At 41.5% G+C, this 22,313-nt stretch overlaps 1 protein-coding gene across 2 annotated transcripts in view; it reads left to right on the top strand.

Annotated features, from left to right (window-relative positions):
• Window positions 1–22,313, top strand: part of LOC129185705 (glutamate receptor ionotropic, NMDA 2D) — a 174,952-nt gene that overhangs the window by 65,014 nt on the left and 87,625 nt on the right. The window lies entirely within an intron of this gene.

Raw genomic sequence — 22,313 nt, 5'->3', positions numbered from 1 at the left:
CTTGAGAAAAGAAAAGAGCGCTTTTTTACCAAGACCCAAAAAGTCCAAATCAAAAATCAAAGACAAAATGCATAGGCGATCTTCGTTTGACAAAGTTCATGGTTACCAATGTGCGTCCATAGATTTATTAAAAACATAACTTTTATACAGTACATAAACAGGAGACTCACACGAGAACAATTAGGAAGGATAACATCAACTATTAGTTAAATTGTTACAGCTCCAAGTCTGAATCCACGGTTCTCGCCTGGAAAAGGGTGGAGTGCCCATCTCCAGGTCAGGGCTGAGATCCTGCCACAAGTGGAGGAGTTTAAGTACCTGGAATGCGATGGTTGGAACGTGAGACAGACAGGCGGATTGGTGCGGCCTTTGCAGCGGTGCGGACTCTGCATCGGTCCGTTGTGGTGAAGAGGGAGCTGAGCCGAAAGGAAAAGCTCTCAATGTGTACGTTCCTACCCTCAACTATGGTCATGAGCTTTGGCCGAAAAGAGTGACCGAAATGACAAGATTGCGGGTGCAAGCGGCCGAAATGAGTTTTCTCCGTAGGGTGGCTGGGCTCTCCCAGAGAGATAAGGTGAGAAGCACTGTCATCCGGGAGAGACTCAGAGTAGAAGCGCTGCGCCTCTGCATTGAGAGGAGCCAGATGAGGTGGCTCGGGCGTCTGTCAGGATGCTTCCCGGACGCCATCCCTGGGAGATGTTCAGTGCACGTCTGACCGGTAGGAGGCCTCGGGGAAGACCCAGGACACGTTGGGGAGACGGTGTCTCCCAACTGGCCTGGGAACGCCTCAGGATCCGCCGGGAGGAGTTGGACGAAGTGGCCGGGGAGAGGAAAATCGGGGCCTCCCTGCTTAGGCTGCTGCCCCCGCGACCCGATCTCGGATAAGCGGTAGAAGATGGATGGATGGATGGATGGAGATGATTGAGGGGTCATGGATTCGGTGCTCTGTTACAAGGAGATGTGGGAGGGGGATGAGGAGGTGATACAAAAACTGCTGAAACAGGTTGCATTTCACTTCCTGGACTCATCCTCAACTTTTTCAAAATACTTCCACACTTTGGATGTTTTTTTTTTTATTAGCCGTTCTGAGCCAGTAAGTCTGTCGATGTCGGTCTCAATAGCGTTCAAAGCTAGCGCTCACCTCAGCTCCTATGGATTGTGCCACCAAAGAGGGTGATTTTATTAATGCGAGGTAAGTATAGGTCTTCTGTTAACGCCTCATTTTCCAATCTTTCTGAACACAAATGATGCTGTTTTTGTATCACAGTAGGCTATTTATTACAAAAATACATTATTTGTAGAGAGCCGTGGGCACCCCTCATGAAGTCACAATGATACAATTTTCATCACATCACATTTTTATACGATTCAACAGTGCAATTACACAGTTGAGCAGTTGAAAAATGTGAGGAATGTACATTTTGCACTGTTGGATCTTAAGGAGGTTCTAAGTAGAGCTTCAGAATGCAAAAAGAAGAAATGGGAGTGAGACAAAAAAGCAATTTATTGCAAACAAGCATTAGAGTGAAACAGGCTGTTCATCAGCTGACCAAACGTTTAAGAGCATAGCTAAAAAAAAAACCCCTGCTAAAATAGAAATAAAATGTTAAAAAAAGGAGTAAGTAATGATTCACTGAAAATGGGTTTGGGCATGCTTGATGCCAGTGTTTGCAGGAGCCTAGTAGGAATGTTTCCCCAGGTGGTGAAGATGGCTTCACGGAGGGCATCCACTGTCTGGAACTGATGTCCATTTTTGTAACCTTCCCTTGCACTCCATCCCCAAATGTTCTCCATTGGATGTAGAGCAGGGGATATCGCAGGGTGACCCAGAAGAAAAGTTTTCCACTGTGCCATGTGGAAAACATCTCAGGTGGGATCTCCTTGTCCTGCCAATAAGGTTGGAAGCCATCAGGACCGTCAAGGGAGAATAAAACTTTTTTCCACCTTTCAATGTCCCATGTTTGGTGCTGTCCTGCAAATTCCAAACCTTGAAGGAGAAGAAGCCTTTGAGGATGTTTCTTATCTGGCAGATAGCATCTGATGGTTATTGGACTGCACTCGGCACCAGTAAGCCAGTGAGATCCTCTGGCTCATTTTCTTGGGTCTACCGCTTGACTTTTTTGTTCCATGAGCCTCAGGAAGTTTGAAGAAGTTTTAAATGACGGTCTTACTGTGTCCAACCTCAGCAGCAATGGCACGCTGGGAGAGGTCTTGCTTATGCTGCTTAACAATCCCACCGCGTTCAAAGAGAGAAAGCTATTTTTCCTTTGCCATCATGACAGTGTGAATACCTGACACTAAACCACATTCAATCCACATTTTTACAAACATTTTGCCTTTGAAAGGCTGTGCTCTCAAACTTTTGATCAACTGATGAACAGCCTATTTCACTTTAAAGGGCCCCTGACATGATTCCTAATACCGTATGTCATACAGTGGTGTGAAAACGTATTTGCCCCCTTTCTTATTTTTTTGTATGTTTGTTATACTTAAATGTTTGAGATCATCAAACAAATGTAAATATTAGTCAATGACAACACAACTCAACACAAAATACAGTTTTTAAATGAAACTTTTTTTTTATTAATGGAGAAAAAAATCCAAAGTCCTGTGTGAAAAAGTGATTTCCCCCTAACGCTAATAAGTGGTTGGGCCCCCCTTAGCAGCAACAACTGCAATCAAGCGTTTGTGATAACTTGCAATGAGTCTCTTACAGCGCTGGGGAGGAATTTTGCACAATTGTTGTCATTCAGCCACATTGGAGGCTTTTCCTTTTTAAGGTCATGCCACAGCATCTCAATAGGATTCAGGTCAGGACTTGGACTAGACCACTCCAAAGTCTTCAGCCATTCAGAGGTGGACTTGCTGGTGTGTTTTGGGTCATTGTCCTGCTGCAGAACCCAAGTTGCTTTCAGCTTGAGGTCACCAACAGATGGCCGGACATTCTCCTTCAGCACAATTCATGCTTCCATTCATCACAGCAAGTCTTCCAGGTCCTGAAGACCATCACACTACCACCACCATATTTTACTGTTGCTATGATGTTCTTTTTCTGAAATGCGGTGTTACTTTTACGCCACATGTAATGGGACACACACCTTCCAAAAAGTTCAACTTTGGTCTCGTCAGACCACAGAGTATTTTCCCAAAGGTCTTGGGGATCATCAAGATTTCATCAAGTTTTCTGGCAAAATTGAGACGAGCCTTAATGTTCTTTTTGTTCAGCAGTGGTTTTGATCTTGGAACTTTGCCATGCAGGCCGTTTTTGCCCAGTGTCTTTCTTATGGTGGAGTCATGAACACTGACCTTAACTGAGGCAAGTGAGGCCTGCAGTTCTTTGGATGTTGTTGTGGGGTCTTTTGTGACTTCTCGGATGAGTCGTCGCTGCACTCTTGGGGACATTTTGGTTGGCCGGCCACTCCTGGGAAGGTTTGCCACTGTTCCATGTTTTGGCCATTTGTTGATAATGGCTCTCACTGTGGTTTGCTGGAGTCCCAAAGCTTTATAAATGGCTTTATAACCTTTTCCACCCTGATAGATCTCAATTAATCTCAGTTAAATTTTAACAGGGGACCAATCAGTTTTTCACACAGGGCCATATTGGTTTTTTGTCTCCCTTATTATAAAAATTTTCATTTAAAAACAGCATTTTGTGTTCAGTTGTGTTGTGATTGACTAATATTTACATTTGTTTCAGTGTAACAAACGTAAAAAAAAATAAGAAATCAGGAAGGGGGCAAACACTTTTTCACACCACTGTATAGTGTTTTGTAATTATGTTCCCCATTTTTTGATTTTTGAAAGCGAATGATAAATTAGCAAAAATGCCATTTATAGTTGATGGTGCCAGCCGTGACAAGCTAGCCTCATTTCCGGAAGTGCTGCCATCGGGGTGCTATCACTCAGGTAAACAAACAGCGATGTGTGAGACAGAGGATGTTTGCAGTGATTATAGAAAAGATTTGAGCGATGTGTCAATAGTTTTCGAGGAGAAAAGAAGGAAGAAACATTTGGAGATGAAATAGAGAACTTGCAGAACATGGACTTAAGCCTTAAGACACGGAGATGAAGATTGGTCGCCTTCAAAACAGAGAATGGTGAGCGTAACTTACTCCGGAGTTGCTTGTCCTTCAATTATTGTTTTAAATCGGCTTCTTAATGAGCGTAAATGGGGTTTTGTAGCTGTCTGTCTGAATGTACATGTGGCCGCACGTTGAGGATGAATGTGTGCTGTCGCCCCCCCACAGTAAACATATGGCTGTGAAAAGATGTTTATATAACATGTATAATGCTTTGCAGCCTTGTCGCTATCATGGAATAGTGCTTAGAAGACATGATGTAAACAAGACACGAGTTACTCTCTTGTGCCAACTTTCACGTAGTAGTCGTTGTGTGCGTTCGAAAGATATAAAAAGAGAAAGTTCATTACTGCACATTATGGGATAAAACTATGCTGCCGACAAAGACTACGATGAACACACCTCCAAAAAGCTGCTGCTGGAGTGGGTGTGGTGAAGCTAGTCGCTAGCCAGCCAGTAGCTAACCGGTGTGGTGTGGCGAGGTGTCACTAAGCCAGTAACGTAGTTCGATCGGCGTAGCAATGTTAATACCAATATTAATGACAATGTCGCTGTAGCATGGTTAATATACAGGTCACGTTATGTCAATGCAAGGCGCTTTTTTCAGAAGGCTTTATAGGCGGAATAGGTGTGTCCCATTAGGTGCGTTGTTTGTTTTGTCTTTTTATCTGTTTTTTTTATATATTTGGAACACACAGGAAAGAGAAAGACATATGTCTTCATGTCTCACGTAAGGATTGTGGATGATGGGCAAAATAAAGTGCACTTTTCCTTTAATGCTCGTTTGCAATAAATTGCTCACACTTAACATTTTTTTGTCTCACTCCCATTTCTTCATTTTGCATTTTGAAGCTCAACTTGGAATCTCCTTAAGATCCAGAACAGTGTAAAATGTACATTCTTGACATTTTTCAACTGCTGTCAACATTTTGATCAGGCGTGTAACTCTACTTAGTACTTGCTGTTGCCAGTGGAATTTGAGCCAGTTGCCTGAATTCACCACCAATTTGTAGAAAAAGTGATGCACTACATTTAATAAAAGACATACTGTATTTATATAGTACGGTTCGGTGACATGGACCTTAGTTGGGATGTCCAATAATATCGGCCCACCGTTGTGATCGGCCCGATATTGGCATAAAAATGTCATATCTGTCAATGTCGGTATCGGGATTTTTCCCTATAATGAAAGCCGATAATAAATGTAATGCTGTACATAGGCCTATGGGCTCCTGTATTTTCCGACGAGCATATGATGACCTCGTCACACCGCTTCTCAAGTGTGTAAACAACCGTGGGGGGCTAATAGCAAGCTTGCCTGCTCCTTCCATTGCATCCATCCATTGTTTATGCCACTTATCTTCACTAGTAGGAATGTAACAATTCCCGGAAGTAAATGCGCATGCGCGCTCGATTAGGAGAGTCTGTGGAGATGTCCGTGAAAATGCTGCTTTGTCATATGATATCGGGTGTATTTTCATTCATATACATGTTGTCCTCTTTAATTTTGGATTGGATTTATAGTGTTGGACCACCTCAACTCATATGACGGCTTCGAATGTCCAACTTTAAGCCTTTCAAACTCATGGATCGGAGCGTCATGACAAGATGAAGGGTATGTAGGATATAAATTCACTTTAATATCTACCTGCAGATGAAATTTCATTAAAATCTGATGGTGCGAAATATGGTACTTTGGCCCGGGATTAGTGTGTACGTGCAGTTTGTTGTGTGACGTGGAAACGAACACAGAGTGCTGCTGAACTAAGAGTGCTAGGCCGACGTGAAAATGATTACACTTGGTTTTCTTCCTTGGACTCTTTGAGGATCAAAAAACTTGTAGACTTTTAAACAAACGTCACGGCCTAGGCCTAATCGCAAGTGTTTCTCAGAGGTTTTACAATGTTGTTTACAGCCACGTTGAGAAGCTAATTGCTGATGCTGTATCCATTAGCTTCACAACAGATATGTGCTCATGTCATGTTACACATATCGGTGTCTGTATCGGCAGATGGCAGGGTTTCCTTACAAGTAATTGATCGTGGCGGTGCGCCACTACAAAATAAAAGCCGCCACACCTTAAAAATTTGTTTGTTTTTTTAAACAATTTTAAGTAATATATTGTACGAATGGATTTACAGTATATGCTATATAGATACACATATTAATTATTTACGCACATATAGACCACAATTAGTTAGAAAACTAGTTAAAATATCATAAAAATGTTTCACTGCGCTTTATTTTGATAAGCAGTCTGTCTTGCTGGCACTTGACCTGTGACCCAATCCGTCTTCCACTTCCACTTTGTTTTTTATTATCGGGAGAATGAACAATAGCCCGTTAAATGTGTAGTCAATTGACGACAGCTTGTCACATGTTAGGCCTACCTATGCCAGCGTGTGGGATTGCTCACGTTTCAGTATCATTCCACTTTCTGGCTTCTTTATGTACATACCTGGCTGTCGGCATCTAGCTAGCTCGGAGCTACAAGTGGCTATTGGGATACATCAATCATGGATCATCATCACAACTTACTTTTTTGAAGTGTCACTTCACAATCTTGCTCTCTTGTTATCATTATAATAACTATGGCTTGTCTTCAAAAAACAAGTTGTGTGTTGAAATTGCGCACCTGAAACACGTAGTACTGGGATCTCCAACAGGTAGCATGTAAGCTAGCAGTAGCTCACCAGCTGATGTTGAGTAGTTCACCAAAGAATAGTTGCTGCACCAAGTATTCTATTGAAACATTACACCTGTATTAATGACAAATGAGCACACTGAGTTGAGATGTGCTTCATAAATCAAGTGCCATATAAATGCTGGCAGTGCTCTCAGAACTTTGCCATTAAATTAACAGTTCTGCAATGTTCTCCGTTCAGATTTGGCTAGTTGTTGAACAAAGTTGAATAAATAAATAAGTCATACAAAAATTGCTATGTGTTATTTAAAAAAAAAAAAAAAAAATGCAGACACAGCGGTGGCAGTCCGTCCTCCCATGCAGCCGACCACCACAGCTTAAAAAAATCCTAGGGGAAACCCTGTATCGTGTTCCTCCGGGAAAAAACATGTCTGGAGACAGTTTTCAAGTCCAGCCGCTGCTTATGTAGTGGACCGTGAGGCTAATATATGGTTGAGGCGCTTGGCTACTCCACGTCTGCACTACATCTGCTCTCGCGTTCAGCCAAGCTCATTTTCTTTCGTTCTCTCTTGGGTTGTTTTGTTGTTTGCTCTGCTTTCTCCGCAATCGCTGGATCGTGCTCGTGGTAGACGTGAAGCGCCAACGTGTCAATACAGTGTGTACACACGTTATCAACTCTGAAAGTAACTTTGAAAGTATCATTTCTACCGGTGGACGTCATTTTCTTATGATTGGAAGGATTCATACCGGTATACCGGTGTTTATAAAAATGATCGCCCAACCCTAATATGAAGGCACATTTTGAGGATATCACTTCCCCCAAGATTCTTCCTTTTTGTTGATGTCTAAGAGGTGCAGTGGTACGTATATTCCTCCAGTCAAGCTCATTTATTCTGGAAAGTAGTCCAGCTTTTAACGCAATGTCGTGCTTCATGCCGAATTTCCTAATCAATCCTCCAGAGAGCATGGTGGGATGAAACAGATGCCACGCATCGTCTTGCATCCACTAATTGTCCGTTTGACAGGAAAATTGGCTATACAGTTGGGAATGAGTGGGAGAGATCATCACCAAAAGTCTGGATGAGCTTGAAGACAAAAGTCATGGTTTTGGCTTGTATCTCGTTCCCTTTTCATTCAGCGCCTTGCTCCTCTATAGCTTTTCCTCCATTCACTCACTGTTCCCTTCCTCCATCTCCCCTCCATTCTTTCAACTCCCTCTTTGATACCGAGATCACCAGCGAATAGCGAAAAAAAACGCAAATAATTGATAAAAATGTCTATTTTTGACACATGGCTCGCTCCTCCCCCTGCAAATCCTCCTGCAAGCTTGACGTTGATGTTTGTCGTCCAATTTCAGGTCAACATTTGCAATAAAAAGTGACTGTCATTAGATTAGACTGAGCTCCAGAACCCTCCCCTTCTCTCTTCAATTCGCCTCGCACACTTATTAAACACTTTTAAAGCATAAAATGTGTCGTTACTCAGCGCTAATGAATGATAATCCAGGGTGTGACAAGTCACGGTCGTTTGCGTCTCACAGCAACTATGATGCATTCAAGAACCGCAAAACGAAGTACGAAATCGCAGCGCTTAAGGAAAAAACATTATCGGTCAAGCGTTAAGACCTAAACATGTAAAAATCGTGGACTTTTTTACATATTTATCAATACAAATTTTAAAAATTAGCAAATTTGCAGGGACATGACTTGCAAATGTACGGGGGTCCACGGTACTTTTGGTTCTGGAGACAAGTTGCCACTTTTCCCCTGCTGCCCTACACACCTCTATGTTAATTATCAGACATGACCATGGCTCTCTTTGCAACTACAAAGCACATAAACAACATAGAGTGGTGCCTTGGTTAACGTCATTAATCCGTTCCAGAAGGTCCGACTCAAACCAAAACAGACTCTAAACAAAGCAAATTTTCCCATAGAAAATAATGTAAATCCAATTAATCTATCTGCTGAAATGAGTTTCCTCCGTAGGGTGGCTGGACTCACCCTAAGAGATAGGGGGAGGAGCTCAGTCATCCGGGAGGGGTCAGAGTAGAGCCACTGCTCTTTCACATGGAGAGGAGCCAGCTGAGGTGGCATCTTGTCCGGACGCCTCCGTGGTGAGGTCTTCCGGGCATGCCCAACCGGGAGAAGGCCCTGTGGCAGACCTAGGACACGCTGGAGGGATTATGTCTCACAGCTGGCCTGGGAACGCCTTGGTGTGGAACCAGAAGCGGTGGCTGAGGACTGGGAAGTCTGGACTTCCCTACGGAGACTGTTGCCCCTGTGACAGGCACCCAGATAAGTGGAAAAAAATGGATGGATAGACGGAGGCTTTGCATTGAAAAGACTGTACGCAAGTTTTCGGCCCCATTTTGTGTGTATAAATGAGACCCCTGGTCAGTTTTTGGTGTTGAAGAAAGTAACCGACTAGTTGGTGGGGTCACAAGAGTTTGGTTTGGTTTATTTGAACATGAAGGTTCCAAAGGAATACATCTCATGAATCATCCTTTCACAGTTCCACATGTCCAAAAGGAGTAGGAAGAAGCAAAGCTTATTTAATCCCACCCCCCATCTATTCCACATCTAGTACAGTACATACTGTATTGTTCTCTTCCTGCATTCCATATCATATTTTATATAATAATCAGTGTAATAATAAATAATACATAACAGTAAAAACAAAACGAGCCTGACAGAACATCATTGTGATGATGAAGACTCTTCTGCCTTGTATTTAGCAAACATCAACTGCTTGTATTGTTTTATGAATTAGCTCATCTCTGTACTTTGTTTGACTTCCTTACTCAATCCATTCCATAATTTAATTCCACAAACAGAAATGCTGTGGGTTTTCAGCTTAGTTCTCGCATATAAATGTTTTAGGTTTAATTTTCCTCTAAGATCATATTTCTCCTCTCTCACAGAGAAATAGTGTGTGAGGTTTTTGGTAACAAGTTATTATTAACTTTATGAGTTATTCTAGTCGTTTGAAAGAAACTAAATCTGCTAATTTTAATATCTGTGATTTTAAAAATATCATAGAGTGAAGTGTTTTGCTTCTCAAAACAATCTACGTTCAAAAAATTAATCCATTTGCCTCACAAAACCGAAAAAGTCTGACTTCACAATCTCTCTGCGCTATTTTGTCTCCCTTTGTATCACTGCGCGCTGCCTCGTGTGCACTTCTTGTTTCACATTGTTTAATGCTGGGAAAGTGAAAGTAAACATGTCTGACTACAGACCAAGTGATGGCGACATTCCTTTTAGCGCAAAGCCAAAGGGACACCTATATGAAGAGGAATACGCTGATGCCCAACATCATCAGATGGCGTTAGAAGAGGCAGAAAGAGAGACAGAGGAGGGACGACATTCGAAATTCCAATTCCTCCTGGTGACATATTTTCTCAAAAGCCACGACTGACAAACGTAGCCACTTTTTCAGTCCTCGTTGGAGAGTTTTTTGATATTCGGGGACTCAACAGTGAAAGCACGTATTGTTGTGCAGTTTGTGCTCTCACTGAGCAGCAGCAGGTGCTGAGCGGTCCGCCCCGACCCAAGCAGTCACAAGCGGTCAGTGCACTGTCAGCTTCCGCTGCACACTGAGAGCATAGTGGAGCTCTGCGCATCCACGAATCACGCATGCATGAGGCCCGTTTTACAGATCGGGATTTAAAACATAAATGTGTCTTAATCTTCATGAAATGATTACTGATTACACTCAAGCCTCATTGGGAGTCCGCGAGTCCGGATGTAATTGTTACTCTGTCAAGACTTTGAGAGGCGCTAGCCGAGATAAAATATTAAAAATATTTTATTTTGATGAAGTGATGGCCAATTTTAAATTAAACCAATAATCAAGTTTATTTGTAGTTCTAAACATACTTAAGGTGTTTATACTCATTTTGCGTGTCCTACGAGGTTTTGCATTTTTTGCTAACATCATCCCTTTACAACTTCATATGCAAATTAGTCGATGATGTCATTTAGCGAATCTATGACACCAAATAGCTGCTTTTCTTACTGCAGTGTTGGCAACAGTGGGAGGGAAACCGTCTTGCCAACTTGGCGATTTTGTCTTTAGATCTGGCGACATTCCAACCCCCCTTGACGGCATATTTTTTCAAAAGTGACTGGCAACAAATCCAGGAACTTTTTCAGGCACTGTTGGGGAGTTTTTTTTGGTAGAAGCACGTATTGTTCTGCAACAGCGGGTGTTGACAGGTCCGCCCCGCCCAGAGGCAGTCGCAAGCCGGCAGTATACAGTCAGCTTCCGAGCCACGATGCTGCGGGGGTAGAGCTCGCCCCGTTTTTCACAGCGAGATGTAAAACGCAAATGTTTCTGAATCTTCAATAAGCCTGGATAAAAGAGGAGGGCGTGTTTATATTTTGTTAGTCTATTGCTAGTCTTTATTAGTAAAATGAAATGGATTACCTTATAATTCTTTGGGTAAATTTAAGTAATTGATGAGCCTACTGTAATGCTATATTTATTGTGAAGCTCAGTTGCTATTACATATATATATATATATATGATTATGATGATGATTATGATTTTGTCTGTTCTACGAGGTTATGCTTTTTTTTCCTACAGCATTTTACCACATCATATGCAAATGAAGTGAAAATTAAGCGATAGCGTCATCTAGCAACTTCTTGCGACTTCTAGGACAGCCAGTAGCTACTTTTCTTACTGTAAAGTTGGCAACAGTGCATAGAAATGGACCTATAGCTGCATCTGTGAGCAGACTACTGTATACCTTTATTCACGTTGTTTTCCATCTTGGTTCACTGATTTCCAAATGACACTGGCTTCACTGGTAATATGACATTTGGTGATTTGCTGCACACAAAACTTACTTGCTGATTCCCAGTGTAATGCCGTTAGTTTGTAAACAAGGTGCTAATAGGTGGCATCTAACTAGCAAGTACAGCTAATTCTTACCTGGGGTGCTGGAACAGCAGAACTCTTCAAAGCATGTTTTTTCTTTGGTCCTGAGTGTGTAGGAACGTGATGATCCTCACTGAAGTGTGCACTACACATACAAAGTTGTTTCGTCCTGGCCACTTGGCTTCCTCGTCACTTTTCAGACCCCACCAATTCTACGAACTACTTTCTTCAACATTAAAAATGATTAGTACTCTGCTCAGGGGTGGCTTGGCCATCTGGAGTACCGGATGTTTTCCCGGCAGGCGGATCAAAAATGGGCCGACGGACGCACATTTCTTCCTTTATTGGTGGTCCTCACTATTGCACTTTATCAGGGATCGGCAACCTTTACCATCAAAAGAGCCATTTTGCCTCCCATTTCAATAAAAAAAAAGAAATAAATAGCCGGGAGCCACAAAACATTACACAACTTATAAACGTCTTACAACCACAAAATTCATCAAACAGAAGTGCGCCTACATTTGTATGCCTACTCTGAAACCATTTAAACACTTACTGAGCGGTTCCCACATTTGTGTAAAATTCGAACAAAATGTAGCCAACTTTGAGATAGAAAAGTCCATCAGAGTTCACATATCTGCATACCTGCGCTAAATTGTCATCAGCAACCATTCTATTGGTCCTGTCCTTGACTGTCTTTGCAAAGAGAGGCATTCTTTCATTTCCCAATAATGTCTTGTTTATTTTTTTAATTCAGAGAATAGATGCGCTGATATTTTTATGAACGATTCTTTCGTGTATTCTCCATTTGCGAATGACTTCCCATCTCATGTGCACTGGCGACTGTCTCGCTAAACCTGGCGACTTTCCAAACCCTCTTGGTGACTTATTTTCTCAAAAGCGACCAGCGACAATTGCAAAGACTTCTGCTGATGACGCTGAGAGATTTGTCTGGTATTTGGAGACGTGAAAGCGAAAGCACATATTGTTCTGAGCGGTGAGTGCGCAGCCAGCTGCAGCAGCACACTTTCTGCCTCTCCTGGAGTCACCACCTCGGCGATTAGCGTGTCACGGGCTCCGAGCACGTAGCTACTGCACGCTTCTAGCTATAAAACATATTTCTATGCTCTTGTTAAATTAATTTATTTTACTGCGCCGTAACTTGCTTCAGACTCAACTCAAAACTCCCTCACCTTTTTTCTCTCCCGCGCAGTGAGACTCACTGCATACACTAGCCTTCGTCCCCCTCCCTTGCTCATCCCATCAGCAGCCAGAACGCAGCCTAGATGCGTTCACGGACTTGCGGTGCGTCGGATATTTAAGATTATTTTCGAAAAGAATTTCTCTTACTTCGGTGTTGAAAAAAATCACCGCGCTCAGCGAAGGGAGCCGCATCAAGGAGACTGAAGAGCCGCATGCACTATATTAAATGGGAATTCATGTTACCAGGCACTAGGACCAAGCGGCAAACGGCCGCTCAAGTTGAAGACCGCCGACAAGCTCATCGTTTGGCTCTTTTCATGTCTTGCTAACATGTGATTGGCAGTCACACTGTGGCGCATGGACGTGTTTTGCTATTTGGCGAGATGTTTGTGGCCATTCATCTGCGGCTCGTTTGTTCTGCCTGAGTCACGTCAACTGAAGTGATGAGGTTTTATTGACATGAACATTTGAATCTGTGTTCATCTGTGTGTTTGGTGGGGAAACTCGAGGTACCACTGTAAATGTTTCAGAGCACTTGTTTAGCTGGCTATGAACGGTACTTGACATGTTACAACTAAATCTAGTTATCTAAAGTATTGGAAAACAATAAGCAATACTATACTATACAACATCGATTCACTGATGATTTGCACTTAAGAAGCACTTAAGTGATACTTGAATCAAAACAATGCCACATTGCACATCTCCAAGCTTACAAGTCACATGTTGCAATGTGAGCTGTGTTCCGCGCGTGTATATCTGCTATGTTTACATTTTGTAATCATTTCTACCTCTAATGACATAGTGTCACCTGCAGAATACAAGTGTTTAAAGCATATGTGTCAAACTCGTTCCCTGGAGGGCCGAGACGCTGCAGGTTTTCTCTCCAACCAGTTTCTGCAGCAGGTGATTTAATTGATGAGCTGCTTCCCTCAAACTGAAAGTGTTGATCATTAAAATCACCTGCTTTTGTGACTGGCTGGAAAGAAAACCTGCAGTGTCTCGGCCCTCCATGGCACGAGTTTGACACCCCTGGTTTAAAGTGTCAACATGCACCTTTTTGAATGCCCACAGTTCAATTTGCATCATGACGGACATTGATGTAACAATGTCAACAATATGTAGAGTATGTTGTATGTATTTTTCCAGTTTGTGTTTATGGTTTATTGGCCTTCCACAAGATTCAAGAGAGTTTTTATTGTCATGTGCATGGTAAAACAGCAGTTATACCATGCAATGAAAATCTTATTCTGTTCATTCTCCCAAGAAAAGAAAGAAAACAAATGAAAGAATAAGAACATAAGAAACATAAACACATAAACATATATACCAATAAATTAAGCAACAACAACAGACGAGACATTAATACAAGTAAATAATACAAATAAATAAATAAATAAAGTGCTATGAGTGTGTGCGTGTGTTGCGTGCGGCGTGTGCGAGTGCTTCGTTGAGGAGCCTGATGGCCTGTGGGTAAAAACTGTTTGCCAGCCTTGTGGTCCTGGACTTCAAACTCCTGTAGCGTCTGCCTGACGGTAGGAGTGTGAATAGTGAGTGTTGTGGATGTGTGCTGTCCTTGATGAGGTTGTGTGTTCTTCGTAGGACTCTAGATTTATAAATGTCTTGCAGTGTGGGGAGGGCTGCCCCAACAATGTTCTGTGAGGTCTTGATCACCCGCTGGAGTGCCTTCCTATCACGTGTTGTACAGTTACCGTACCAAACAGTGATGGAGGCGGTAAGGACACTTTCGATAGTGCATCTGTAGAAGCAACTCAGGATTGTGGTGGACATGCCAAATTTCCTCAGTCTTCTCAGGAAGTACAGTCTCCTTTGGGACTTCTTCAGAATTTGTTGGGTGTTGTGAGACCAGGTGAGGTCCTCGCTGATGTGTGTGCCAAGGAACTTGAAGGTTTTCACAAGATACGGTTATGACTAAACTACACTACTCTGACAATCATAAAATAAAATCAGATGGTAATATAACTGTTTTCCAGACTTCAGCAACTAGACAAAGTTCTGATGCATGCATACTCTTTTTTTTTTTTTTAATTATTTTTTATTTTTATTTATTTATTTTTTTTTACATGTACAGTAATCCTGTTCAGAACGACAGTCGTCCCTCGTTTATGGCGGTTAATTGGTCCCAGCCCCGGCCACAAGAAGTGAATTTCCGCAAAGTAGGATTCAATATTAATAAACTGAATATTGTGGTAGTTAGAGCATAGAAAACCGGTTTAGGACTTTCTAAGTAAGGGTTTTAACATTATTAGAGTCCTGTAGAATTGAAATAACACCCCAATAGTCACCTTTACACTCCTATTACCAATACAGTAGACATGATAAGAGAAAGAAAGACATATAAAACCTAGAAAACATGTTTAGGACCTTTTGAAATACGGGTTTTAACATTGTTAGAGCCCTTTAGAATTGAAATAACACCCCTATAGTCACCTTTACACTCCTATTACCAATACAGTAGACATGATAAGAGAAAGAAAGACATATAAAACCTAGAAAACATGTTTAGGACCTTTTGAAATACGGGTTTTAACATTGTTAGAGCCCTTTAGAATTGAAATAACACCCCTATAGTCACCTTTACACTCCTATTACCAATACAGTAGACATGATAAGAGAAAGAAAGACATATAAAACCTAGAAAACATGTTTAGGACCTTTTGAAATACGGGTTTTAACATTGTTAGAGCCCTTTAGAATTGAAATAACACCCCTATAGTCACCTTTACACTCCTATTACCAATACAGTAGACATGATAAGAGAAAGAAAGACATATAAAACCTAGAAAACATGTTTAGGACCTTTTGAAATACGGGTTTTAACATTGTTAGAGCCCTTTAGAATTGAAATAACACCCCTATCGGCACCTTTACATCCTATTATTCTTTGTTTCACACATCGCACAGGTTATGGGATCTCTACAGGCTGCCGCTAGCATAGCAAGCTAGCGAGCTAACTAGTTAGCTCCAATGTACTTATTCTGAACTTAAGAAAGTGTTGGGAGTGGGGAAGAACGACAGAAAAGCCAAAAACTTACCACTTCCACACGGAATGAGAGGTAAAACCTTTTTTTCACTCTTTCTGAGCCATGGCATGTCGACTGTATTCCACACTATTTCAGTGAGCCCATCCATAAATGATTTTACTACCATTTATAAATTCACTGAGTATTGTTTAGTATAGTGGTGTTATTAAAGAGTCCCTAACATGATTCATCAACTCCCCTTAAATACGTTATATATTGTTTGGAATTATGTTCTACATTCTTACATTTTTAAAAGCAAACGGTAAATTCTCAAAAATGACATTCATAGTTCATGGCGCCAGCCGTGACGAACTACCTCTCGCTGCTCAGTCTCATTTCCGGAAGTGACAAACAGAATGGTAAGTGTAAATTACTGGAGTTGCTTATCCTTCAATTATTGTTGTAAATTGTCCTCTTAATGAGAGTAAAGGGGTCTTCATGATCTGATTGATTTTATATTTCGTCAGCATCACAGCCCCCGCCGTCGCCCCCCAGTAGACATACATATGGCTGTGAAAAGATGTTTATATAGCATGTATAAAGCTTGGCAGCCTCGTCGCTATCATGGAATAGTGCTCAGAAGACATTATGTAAACAAGACATGACTCACTCTGTTCTGTGGCAACTTTGACGTTGTTCTTGTCTTTTTTTTCCTGTGTACCGGCGGGATAGCATCCTTTTTCAAAATGCATTTTTACCCTACTTTCAAGCCAAATGCTTCTTGTAAGGGTGTTCCTTCGACGCGGTCATCAGTAAAATGATCACTGCAAAGAACAGAACTCGAGGTAGGCGTCCATCTATCTCTCGTTCTCCGGATTTGCTTCATCCATTGTTGTCTTAAGCCTTCCTCTTTTGGAAAAGAAAACAACCTTACAGTATCACTCGTGTACTATGAACATCCAGCAGCAACACATTTGGCATGACTACTATTTTGATGACAAATATACTGAACCAAGTCGACCATCTACCTCGAGCGTTTCTTTACTCTTCCTTAGCTGAGAAGTGTTACCCCGATGACGTCACTTCCGGAAATCCGGCTAAACTGAGATCTAGTTTGTCATAGGTTGCGCCATGAACTATAAATGTCATTTTTGTGAATTTATTCTTTGCTTTAAACAATTAAACAATGTAGAACATAATTACTGTACAAACAATATATAACATATTTAAGCAAAGTTGGTGAATCATGTCAGGGACCCTTTAAGGTAGGGGTCGGGAACCTTTTTGGCTAAGAGAGCCGTGAAAGCCACATATTTTAAAATGTATTTCCGTGAGAGCCATATAATATTTTTTAACATTGAATACAACTAAATGAGTGCATTTTTAAGCAAGACCAACAATTTTAGGATGTAATAAGTTTCTGAATGTATTCTTTTTAATAACGTTGTTTTTTTTTAGCTAACCGATACAAAATTAAATTCTTCTTACCAATGCGACTTCTGGTGCTGCATGGTTTTGCACCGTACTCCGTATCTTTACTTATTTTTGCCACCTACTTCGTCGAAAGGGTTGGCTCGGCAGACTTTAGCTAGCTGACTATTTGACTGCTTGACCTCACAATGACCCGTGTAGGCTACGGCATTATCTCGTAATAATCGAGTTTTGGTGTCTGACCCGGAAAATATGGGAAAGACATCTGGCATTGGCTCTGGCCACCCACATTGCAGTTGAAAATGGATGGATGTATTAAAATGCATGAGAACATTTTATGGTGTTAAGAAATGTCTGAGAGACGGACGCAGCCATGAAAAAGGCCGAGCCATTGGTGCCCTCCCCCTGCTTTAAGGGCTGGTCTGTCTGTATGTACATCAATGGGGCAGGTTGGCACAGTATATGTGTGTGGCTTATGGTGGGCCGGTGTGGACCAGAAAGTCCAGGGCCATCCTTTATTGTGTGCACTACACTGCTGATGGGGATATCATACAACTTCATGTCAAAAAATCTTGATAACACGGGTTCCTATATAACAAATTACAACGGTATAAAAATAACAGCGACACCTTATGTGGCAGTTGCAGGTCCAGTCTGGCCGTGCCTCTTGCTGCATGCCTTCGGTCAGGGTCTCAATGTCATCGCTAATGTCCCTGCATGGTGCGTGTGTGTGTGTGTGTGTGTGTGTGTGTGTGCGTGCGCGTGCAAGTGAAGGGCATGTGTTTAGTATTTCCAAGGCTGCACTCTCGTGTCGCCGTTAATATAACACACTGCCCGCAGCTTGTTGCCGACATGCAGCTCTTGCTTTTCTTGGAGATGTTCTCGGCTGAAAGGGGCCAATAAATGCTTGGGATCGTTTAGTGATGCTGTGTGAGTTTGTGTTACATGCCCCCCACCCCCTTTGCCACATGCATTTTATGCTAATGTCCTCTCTATGGTAGCCTCTGGATCAATTTTTACAATCTCTTACACTATATCTTTTCTTGCATTCCTCCTGCAGCTTGTGCCTTGTCAGTATTTCTCTCGCTCGCCTCACTTTCTCCATTTTCCATCTGCAGATATCGTGTGTGTGTGTGTGTGTGTGTGTGTGTTTAGGACGGTCCTCTGCTTCCCCGCTTAATTTAGTCTTTCAGCATCCATCCTCCGCCGTCACTCTCATCCCCTGCTTAATTCACTGGAGGTTTATTGGCATGCAGGCATGATTGTTTTGCCAAGACATTACAGTTCAAAATTCAATGAAGGTGCAATTCTCCAAATGTGCTTTCAGTCTCTCTATCCTCCCTCTAACCCTTTACAGATCCCCTTTGGTCAATTTCCACCCCCCTCCTCTCGGTCCCTGAGAGCGGCTGTGCTATTGCTGATGTTTTTTGTTTTTTTTCTTTCGACTGTTGCCTTGCTTCCGTCTTCGTATTCATGCATTGCCCTGACAGCATCATTTCGCCCCATCTAACGCACACATCCTTTATCTCAGCACAGTGTATGTCATTCTTTGCTTTTCCTTCCTGCTTTCCGTTCTCACAGGACCATTTTTGTTTTCCCTTCTCTGATTATGTCCCCAACCCCACCCCCACCCCCACCCACCACCTGTTGCCTCCATCTTGCTTTCAATAACGCGAGTACAATTTTTTAACCTTGTGCGGTCTTTTCATGATACGTTGCTTGTTTCGACACACAGGAAATAATGGGAAGTGCATGTAAATTAGGTGTGGACGATAATGCGATACTAAACTAAAAATAACTAAAAAAAAAAAAAAAAAAAAAGCTCAGATCATTTAAACGATCATTTAAAAAAAACGTTCTGAGGCGAGATTACCCGTACTGTGCGGATGAACAAATCAAGCGCTCCTTTTTTCTCTTGCCTGTGACGTTAAAGGCCTGCCGTAACTTTCCGAGGAAGACATTTCGCGTGCTACTTGTGCCAAATGCTCCGCGATGAGGGGGGGGACAAAACATCAAGCGCACAAAAAACCTCAGGACAGGAAGTTAAAACAGGACGTGTCCTGTGAAAACAGGACATTTGGTCACCAGATCACATTTTTGCACAAGGTTTCGCTTTAGGTCCATGGGAAGAGAGCTGACATGCTCATGTTATAACATTAAAAATAAATTGAAAATAATTAAATGAAAATATTTAAAAATAGGCATTTTTATGATGCAAATGTATTACTCTTTTGAACGCAAATTGTTTTGAGAAGCCAAACTCGTTACCTAAATGACCCAGTCACGAAGCGGAAATACGTTCCTCGTCACGGAAATTCGGGACCGAGTGGGAGGGGTAAGTCACTGTTGATGTAGTCCACCGCTGATGGGGATGTCATACAACTTCATGTCAAAAAATCCGAACTATCCCTTTAAACTGAGAGTGTAAAATATCAAGCCTCCTTTTTTACCTGACCTATTTAGTGAAATAGTACTACATGGCTATTTGTACAAAAGCACAACATTTTGTACTATTTGACAAAAAAACAGAATTTAATTTGATGCTTTAACTTGTAATACAAATACATGGGAAATGAATTGTTCAATAACATACAGTGGTGCCTTGGTTCATGTTGTGAATCTGTTCCAGAAGGTCTTACTCAAACCAAAACGGACTCTAACCAAAGCAAATTTTCCCATAGAAAATACTTGTAAATCCAATTCATCCCTTCCAGACACGCAAAAAAGTTAACACAAAACACATTTTATAGACAGTAATTATAGTTTTACATGCAGAAAATAATGCAAAAATAATGGCAAATGAACTGAACATTTTACCTAGTTTTGTTGGGGAAAAAAAATCACAAAACCAACAATGAACAAAATAATGTAACTAAAAATAAACACATTATGCTGCTGCAAACACAATTTTCAAAAATATAAAAAATATATATCAAAGTAAATATTAATGTTATAGAACAAATAGGCCTGTCACGATAATCAATTAATCGCACGATAAATAAAAAGGAACTGGATCATTTTGCCGGCCTGGATGTATTGACATGTGCATGCGTGTTTGTTTTCCTCCTCTGTCTCTGCCGAACAGGCTGGATGACAATAGAGTTCACTCTGTGCATCTGTCACAACACCTGGGCGCGTTGGTTCTATAGCGGAATGAACAAAGTGAGTGAACCCTCCTGTCAGGCATTCAGTCTCTTCGTCCCAGTGGGGAGAGGCGGGGCGCTACGCGCTAGCGAGTGCACTACTTGCGAGCTGTGTGTGTTTTCTGCTGCTACATGATCAAATACTTCCTTGGTGCCTGTTGTGTATAAAACACCACCTGATGGTCAATTTCAGCCCGTTTGCGTGTCGTCATTTTGTGACATGAAAGACTTTGTGACTAAGACAATGAAATAAATAATACAAAACGGCTTACGTTTCAGCTGCTGTGATTCCTGAAGTACAACACTTCATTGTCCAGAAAACACATTTTGCTGCATCCAAAACATGTACTTTGGCCAAACTCCAACAAAACATTACACCTCATTAAACGTAAACAACGTATTCCACACAAAATGTTGCTAAAAGTCCATGGAGGAAGCGTATATGCAAATGAGTTAAAGTCTGCATTGACACACAATGTCAACTTCAGAGTATTTCTGGGGTATTTCTCTGTTAATGACAAAAGTGTCAGAAATTGTGAAATTTTGTCTGTTTAATTTAGTATGTTGTTTGTTTAATTTATTTTATTTAAAATCTCTTGAGATTTCAATTCAAATGTAAAATATTCTTCAGAAATGAAAGTTGCTTTTGATCCTGTGTACTCGCATTATTATGCCATAAAACGAAATAATGTTGCCTTTTTGTTTTATTTAATGAAACCAGACCTCTGCAGAGCGCCATTGTTCCTCCCATATTGTGATTTACACCATAAATATTAGTCCTACATTTATTTTATCTACATCAGGGGTCTCAAACTCAATTTCACTGGGGACCAGTGGAGGTAGAGTCTGGGTGAGGCTGGGCTGCATATTGGGAGTAGGGCTGGGAATCACAGGGTACCTCACGATACGATACAATTCACAATACATCCATGTGATAACACCACTGTTAGTTCAGTGTTGGTGTTTACTTGCCCCTGCAAGTGTGTAAGTAACAGAGCTTGAGCTTGCCCGGATGTTGCGGGCTGCAGTTCCACTACTCTTTGATGTCCAGTCACGGGCCGCAAGATACGATTTGGTGGGCCGCAAATGGCCCGCGGGCCGTGACTTTGAGACCCCCGTTCTACATACTTAGATTGCTAATGTTCGCATGCTAGCAATGCTAATGTTGGCATGCTAACACCTAGCATAATAGTGGTGTTTATATAAGTGTATAGCTATAAAAATAGATAAAAATGGTACTATGCTAATGTTAGCATGCTAGCAATGCAAACATACTAACATTAGTAGGCTGACATCTACCATAATACAGTAGTGCTAGGGGGTTATATATGTGCCTCACAATGAAAATGATGAAAAATGCTACTATGTTAATGTTGGCATGCTAGCAATGCTAACATGCTAACGTTAACACGGAAATGGCTTGAATGTCCTTAATTATTAGATGGATGCCTTGATGTTGGAAGGGTCTGAATCAGTTGAGAAATGTGGAAGCAGCTAGAACTCTTTAGATCAAAGGCGTTTGGCATCCTGGAAGAAAAAAATTGGGATTTTTTTTGTGGCTAATGGTATAAATGTCCTGATATGTTGAATGAGTTGATGTTGGAATGAGGTGAATCGGTTGAGAAATGTGGAAGCAGTTGTAGGTAGTAGCAGTTTTATGGTAAAGTGTGAATTTTGGAAACAAAAGTATTTATTTTTCAGTATCAGTATCGGTAGCCTGAATGTCCTGAACCTGTTGAACAGTTTGATGTTAGAATGGCTTGAATCGGTTGAGAAATATGGCAGTATTGACAGGTAATTTGTTTTAGGGAATAGGGTGAGTTGGATCAGCCCCAAAATGTAATCAGTTCTTCCACATCCCATTTCCGGCAATTCTTGAAAATTTCATCCAAATCCAATCAGAACTTTTTGAGTTACTTTGAACACAAACCGACTGATAAAC

This window comes from Dunckerocampus dactyliophorus, chromosome 7 (assembly GCF_027744805.1).
Source record: "Dunckerocampus dactyliophorus isolate RoL2022-P2 chromosome 7, RoL_Ddac_1.1, whole genome shotgun sequence".
In the NCBI taxonomy this organism is placed as follows: Eukaryota; Metazoa; Chordata; class Actinopteri; order Syngnathiformes; family Syngnathidae; genus Dunckerocampus; species Dunckerocampus dactyliophorus.
This window is presented reverse-complemented; position numbering and strand designations above follow the sequence as displayed.